We start from the raw sequence: 7,610 nt of genomic DNA, 5'->3' as shown, positions 1-7,610 counted from the left end.
ATCTGTTAGTTGGCAGATACTTGTTGCAACCTGTTTTTAACTTGACCAAGTCTTGTACTGTTTTTTCTTAGCTACAGCCTGTATTTTTGTGTCTGAAATCGTTCACGGTTGCAGGTCATGCTGCCAGTGCTCGAGTGCGCTGATGTAACCGATAAGGAGGGAGGGAGGCATTATTGGGTCTTCAATGTCAATTTGAGGGACGGACGCTTCGAAGTTCTTGACTCAAACAGGACGCTGGACAACATTGAGCTGATGACCACCGCCTCTACCATCGCGGGGGCAGTACGCCAGCTATGGAGGAAGCATTACCCAAAGTTCAGCATCGAGCACTTCCAGATTATTGACGTTGACGTACTGAAGCAGCTCGGCAAGTAAGACAATAAGCATGACATTCCTTCTCAATTATATACCATCATTTTTTAGTTTTTTAAATTTTTCTACATGTGCAATCTTTAGTATTTTTAACACACAGTACTAGTCTGCAATCTGTTTTATCATTTTTATGAATTTCTAATGGATTATCTAGCCAGTTGCAGAGTGGCGCATAAGTAGTTGCACACTGGATGTAAGCAGTTGCACAGTGGCACATAATTAGTTGCACAGTAGAACACAAGAAGTTGCATAGTAGGACATAAGCAGTTACACAGTAGAACAGAAGCAGTTGCACAGTAGGACATAAGCAGTTGCATAGAGTGCATTATCTTTATTGGTTTTAATTTTATGTGACAATTCTTTTTTGCCCATCGCAGTAATGAGTGTGGGTTGTTCGCACTGCTTAACGCCACCGAGTGGAATGGTAGCCAACTGCCCAACTACGACCCCAAGGAAGTACTCAACATCAGGAAGAAGTTGGCATATGATTGGGTCACTAGCGTGCACAACACCGCCCCATGGAGGAAGTTGCTAAGATACGACAAGGAGTAGGTCAGTACTATTTTTTTCTTTTTTTTTGCTCCATGGAGGAAGTTGCTGGTTTGCATAATTCTTTTAAGTAGATTTTGTAGTTGCACACTACTAGTAATTCCGTTTGCAACTCAATATCATCACTTTTGTTGATACATTAGGAGCACTGTACATACAATTGTTCAACAACTAAATATTTAACCAGTTGCCAACAAAGGCACAAATAGCAACTTTTTTTACACAGTGCATGAACTAATTCAAGGAGTATAAATTAGATAAAGAGGAATCATAGATGCTGAATGTGTCCACTTGATCCCAACATTGCTAAAAAACATCATTCTTTTCTTTTTATGTTCCAAAGTTACAAATGAGGAAACAGAATCACAGGAGCCTGAGTGGACACACACCAGCAGTGTGCTCTGTAGATTGGCAATGGATGCATTTGTTTTTCTTCTTTGGGTGTAGCTCTAGCGCCGATTTGTACCGTCAACTCTTTGCCCTACCCTTTGTAGTAGACCTTGGAGGATCCCTGGGCACAAAATCATCAGAAGCTTGTGCAAGGGATGCAGCCTCCAACGGGGCAGTAGGACCGTCACGATCACCTGTGTAATAATCATATAAAAAGTTTAGTATTTTGTTATTTGTGTAACCAGCACTGATGTTCTGTGCAACCACACAACACATTTTTGTGCAACTAACTGGTTGTTGTGTGCAAGTTAAGTTGAAAAAAACACCTGTAGTAGCATGGCCCGTTATGGTACTTGGATTGTAATCGCCTATGGGCAGAACATGAAAAACAAGTTAGATTCTTAGCTTGATCCTCAAACTAACACAGCGCACGCAACTAGGCAGCATGTTCTGTTCAACTGGGCACTATGATATGTGCAACTAAAGTCACACACCCTAGTTTTTGTTTGGAGTCGGTGAAGGTACTTACCTGGGTGATGAGCCCCCTGAGTCCTGCATGTAGGTCCATTGGGAGTAGCACGCAGGGCACTACTAGTTGGGCCTAGCGGGGGAGGAGGTCTTTGAGGGTTGGCATCACCTATAGGCAGAACAGGACAAACAAGTTAGTTGTGTTTATCTTTTGATGCTCGAACTAACACAGCGTGCGCAACTAGGTAGTCTGTTCGGTGCAACTGAGCACCATGATGTGTGCAACTGGAGTTACAGACCTAGTTTGACGGGGAGTTGGGGGCAGGTAATTACCTGGACGATGAGCCCCCTGAGTGTTGCCTGTAGGGCCATTGGAAGGAGCACGCGGGGGAGGAGGTGGCGGAGGATGCCGTGTACAGCTAGGAGGGGGAGGAGATCCTTGAGGGTTGACATCACCTATATCCAGAACAGAAAAAATAAGTTAGTTGTGTTATCTTGATGCTTGAACTAAAATAGCGTGCGCAACTAGGCAGCCTGTCTTGTCCAACTGGCTACCATGGTGTGTGCAACTGGGCACAATGATGTGTGCAACTGAAGTTACACACCTAGTTAGATCAGGAGTTGGGGCAGATAATTACCTGGATGATTAGCCCCCTGATTGCTGCCTGGAGGTGGAGGAGGTCCTCGAGGGTTGCCATCATCTGATGGCCCCGTGGCAGCAGTCGGTTTTTTCTTTTTCTTGGACTTGTTCAGGTGGCCGATCTCGGTACGTGCTACACGCATATGCTTGTATACAATAGCTTGTGCTAGATCAGAACCACTCGCAAACTTTGCTAGTTTCCGAAAATCGTATATCATGTTCCTCTCCCTTATCTGCTTCTTTGATTGAGGAGGCATTTCATCTGGTTGCTCATAACCAGTCCCTGGCGCACTAGGTACAGTAGTAGGTGTCCACCGTCTTAGCAGGTACCTTTCCGGTATGACATCAACTCCAATATGGGTGAACACCTTGAGGATGTGGCAACAGAGGATGTCGTCCTTGTCCATTTTACAGCACTCACACAAATAGGAACACTCCTCCACCCTTGCCTGCACCAAGTAGTTTCGAGAACCATATTTGGCAACAAATTCCTGGTTCGGTCTGAGCTCAAATATATCAGCACCAACTTGGAATGCATTATAACGTCCAATCAGCTCAAACTCTTCTCTGAACTTGCGGTAAAGGTCCCTAGTATAGGTTTTGTAAGCTTGCTTCTCTATTGGGAAGTTGGACCACAACTCAATCTCAAGGTGTTCTGTCCTGTAATCATTGCAGCCTTCCTTGGCAAGGATGTGGTTCTAGATTTTTTCATATTGCTTGACGAAGTTCAGCATCGAGTTGTGTGGGTTCACATATCTTTTCAGGACGGCGTTGAACCCCTCACTACGTTGTGTAGACTGGAGGAAGGGGAAGAACATGTGTTTGAAGTAGCACGGCATCCAAGTTGACATGTATTCGTACAACTTCTCAAAGTGCGTGTGTGTCATAGCCTCGTACTTCATCATTAACCCAGCCCAATTATGCTCAAACTCGTCTATAGTGAAGCTGAAGTCAACACACTTGTTGAAATCATCAGAGAGTCCTAGATTCGGCACAGCAGTCAACCAACTTTTTCCTGAGCCTTTTTCATGATGTGCCATCGACAACAACGGTGCACGGTGGTTGGAAAGATGCTATGTATTGACTGCCTCATCGCACCATCCTGATAGGTGATGAATTTGTCAGGAGGTTTGCCATCCATAGCCTCTAGGAATGCTCCAAAGACCCAATCAAAGCTCGATGCCAACTCCTGCCTCACAAACGCGCAACCCAGCATGAAAGATTGGCCATGTCGGTTTATTCCTATGAAGGGCGCGAACGGCATATTGTACATGTTGGTCATGTAGGTGGTGTCAAACGATATGCAATCGTGGTACGCCTCCGCATAAGCTTTTCGAGCTAAGCCATCCACCCAAAATATGTTGGCAACTCTGTCCTCTTCATCATATTTCACCTTATAGAAGAAGTCTGGATCGGTTTTTTGTATATCCTTGAAGTGCGCAATTGTCTCAATCAGATCACCCTCCTTTGTGTCATCTCTATGGAAACTTGTACAAAGATTTGTTATTGCCTTTGGTCCGAACGGCACCATGCATCATCTCAGATCCATAGAACTCTGCAATTACATGCATCATTCGTCCTGCATAATACAAAAACAAACAATATATCCTTTTTTTAGTTGCACGAATGTGCACATCCAGCTGCACAGTAATAGGACATGTGTTGGCACAGAAGATAATCGCAGGAAATGGACACCTAGCTGCACCTTTTTAAAAACACTTTGCAGTTTTTGCATACAGGACATTGTGTAGTTGCATAGTAAAGACAATGTAGTTGCACAACAAGCACCAAAAGTGATATACAAACAGCATGGGAAGTTGGATAGCAGTTGCATAGTTAAGCCATTTTAGTTGCACAGTAGTACCATAACAGTTGCACACTGGACTGCCTAGAGAGAAACTTAATTCTTTAAGGGATATAAAAAAATACCACACCTGTAGTCAAGTTGCAGTTATACAAGATGCGCAGAAACTCCTTTTCATCAGGTGAGATGCCTTGGTGGGATCTCAAATATTTGGACAATGAAGGTTTATTCACGAGTGGATGATTGTGGTCACGAACAAAGTGTGTCACCTCCCATCGCCCATCTATCAGCTTCACCAACATTTTCGCCTTGCATTCAGTCTGCTTTATTGTCTCGCGTTTGTGCTTCTTCTTCTTCTTACTAGTACCAGCCTCCTCTTCAACAAATATTGGAGGTTCTTCTTCCATCTCCTCATCACTGTCAACAGATTTTGGATCTGGAATAGGGTCCAGGACAGGAGGAGCCTCAACTCCTCCATCATCAGCTTTGGGCTTCTTGAACTTGTTACAGCAAAATTGTTGTTTTATCAATTCATTGGTGCAGGGTGCCCGTCTAGAGGTGTTCATCTTGGTAGAGAAACCCATCCGTAGTGCATAGCTGTTGTAGTGATACTTAGCAATTTGAAGGCTGTCAAACCTCATGCCAACATAGGGTTCCATAGGTTGAGAACTAGCCTCATCCTCTCCTTCTTCTCCTTGCACAGCTCCGTCAACAGCCCCAGCTCCTAGCTCAGTCTTGGTTGGACCAGGAACATTTGCCTCAGTTCCCGTGTCATCAAGAGTATGGCTCTCTGACTGCAAAGACACCACTACAGGGGCACCACGGGTTAATGACTGGCCTGCCACATTGTCATGGCTCGTAGGGTTACCATCACGACTTGCATGCGTGTAGTAAACAGATCGACCATTTTTTGTCCAATTTCCTAGTTGTATGTTGGGTTGCTGCTGATCCATATCATGAGGAAGCTCATTGAGATCAGGGGCAACTCATTGAGATCAAGCATTTTTTTCCTTTTTTGGATGCTGCCACACACTCCCTGCATATATATAAAAGAAGAAATTGATGTCATCAGTTGGTAACCACAGAAAAGAGTGTTTCAAACAACCTAAAAACTTAGTAAATAGGCAGTTGCACACCATTTTGTGATATTCTTAGTTCCAAAAGCAACATGACTGTAGCATAATCTTTATTATAACAATTGTGAATTTTTTTGTTTGCACAGAGTTGTTATATTAGTTGCACAGTTTGCAGTAAATAGCTGGCAAGAGCATGACTTCTTTTTACTATAGAGTTTTCTGACTTTTTCCTTTTTGTTTTGTTGCAATGATCTGTAGGTTTCCGTTTTGCAAGGAGCTCTTTTCAGATTTTTCTGCACATAATTGGATGTTACATTTGAGAAGGGAAATCTAGGTGAAAGAAGAAAGAAGAATTGGAGGACAGATTATAGTTATATGTTTTTCATCGCCGTTTATGTTTCTAATTTTGGTATATTTGAACATATTTTAATATGGTTTGCAATAGGTATGGGACCAGAATATATGTGTGGGACAAGATTATATGTGTGAATATGTTAATATGGTTTGTGGCTTCATTAGCCATGGACAAAAGTTCTTGTGTTTTTGTTGTTGCACTACAGATTTCTGGTTTTCGCTAGAATAGACGTCTCAATTGCCAGGATGCATTTTTCCACTTGGCCAGCATACATATTCAGTTGGACATTCAATGTTTTTAGTTGGCTACAATAGATGTCTCAGCCGGCCAGGTTGCATTTATTTCAGTTTTTGGCCAACATGCATGTTCAGTTGGACAGTTAATGCACTCAGTTGGCTAGAATAGATGTCTTAGTTGGCCAGGATACATTTTCTCAGTTTTTGGCCAACATGCATATTTAGTTGGCGAGAAAACATGTTTTTTATTTGCACATATACTATAGTTTTTCTAAAGTGTTCACTCACAAACATCTATTGCCAAATATACATGTTTAGTTGGCCAGGATACATGTTTAGTTGGCCAGGATACATGTTTTTTAGTTGGCCAGAAAACACGTGGGGTACAATGCATGTTTTAGTTTTGGCTAGCATGCATGCCGAGTTGCCAAAATATAGGTTCAGTTGGCTGGGATGCATGTTCAGTTGCACATTTACGAATTTTTCGTTGCACATATCTATTGGGCAATCAATTTTTGTTCATTTTGCAAATAATAACTACAAGTTGGTAGAATGCATGTTTAGTTTTTGGCTACAATGCTTTGTTGAGTTGGCTTTAATCATGTTTTAATTGGCCAGAGAACTTATTTTTAGTTGGCTTGTTTAACACATCCAGGTGGTAGAAACTTGTTTGGCATGCATCAAGTAGTTTTTGGCTTGTTTAACACATCCAGCAGTAACATCAAGTAGGTTGGTGTCATGTGCCAGATTCACCTCTTTTTTGAAGCAGCTTCTCCATGGATTTGTCCTAGATCTATGGAGAAGGGGGTTTACATATGCCTATGCAGTAGAAGAAAGGGGGAAGTGAAGAGGGACAGAGGGGGCTTACCTACTTGATCTTACTGCCTAGTATGGCTCTGACCACCCTGCCCTTAGATCTTCTTTTTTGAAGCAGCTCCTTCTACTTTGGGGCTCCCATGGCGGCTGTGTAGGAGGAGGAAGAAGGGCTGGGGGCGATTCTGTTGGATCTGCTTCTGGCGTGGAGAAGAAGAAGACAGTGTGGGAGGGGCTGAGGCGTGGGGGCGAGTGGGGCGTGGGTGCGAGCTCGGGACAGCTGGCCACGTGGGACGGTTTCTGTTGGTGGTCGCTCGATCGGTCTGTTTTGGTGGCCAGTTGATCGGTCGGGTAGGTGGCCTTCCTTTTATGTTTCGCGGGGGACAGGGGGTTTCCCTTTTCAGCCGGCCGCTCGGTTGCACTAGTGGGTAGCCGACCGCCCACTAGACGCGTCCATAAAATTCATACCAAACTACATGTGCGTGCATGTATGAGTGAGAGAGAGAAAGAGGGAGAGAGAGAGATGCGGGATTGTAATTGGAAAACAGTAAAACGGAGCCATCTATTAGCCTCCACAACGATTTGGAGCTGTAAACCGTCGGATCACTCTAACGTGCGATGTAGATCGTCCCGAGGTCGTTCAGACGTTCCATTTACCGTCTCACGGGCCGCTGCTCTGCGGAACGAGCTCCCGTTCCTGTCCGTGATTAGGCCTTGAAAGGCCCATGCCCAGGTATGGTTTCTGCCTCGAGCGTTTGTCCATGGCGGCTGCCGTCCCTTCTCTCTTTCTCTCTCCGCAGGCGGCGGCAATGGCCGTGGCATACAGGAGAGACGGGCACAAAAAAACGGGACTTCGCCGATAGGACAGCGACGGGTGTGTACGACCTAATAACCTTCAGGTTCTACA

The 7,610-nt window shown here is 44.2% G+C and overlaps 1 pseudogene; it reads right to left on the bottom strand.

Annotated features, from left to right (window-relative positions):
- Window positions 1–1,284: 1,284 nt before the first annotated feature.
- LOC119271825 lies at window positions 1,285–5,176 on the bottom strand (annotated as a pseudogene).
- Window positions 5,177–7,610: the final 2,434 nt, after the last annotated feature.

This window comes from Triticum dicoccoides, chromosome 3A (genome assembly GCF_002162155.2).
Source record: "Triticum dicoccoides isolate Atlit2015 ecotype Zavitan chromosome 3A, WEW_v2.0, whole genome shotgun sequence".
Classification (NCBI taxonomy): domain Eukaryota; kingdom Viridiplantae; phylum Streptophyta; class Magnoliopsida; order Poales; family Poaceae; genus Triticum; species Triticum dicoccoides.
Note: the sequence above shows the minus strand (reverse complement) of the source record. Positions and strands in the feature narration are given on the sequence as shown.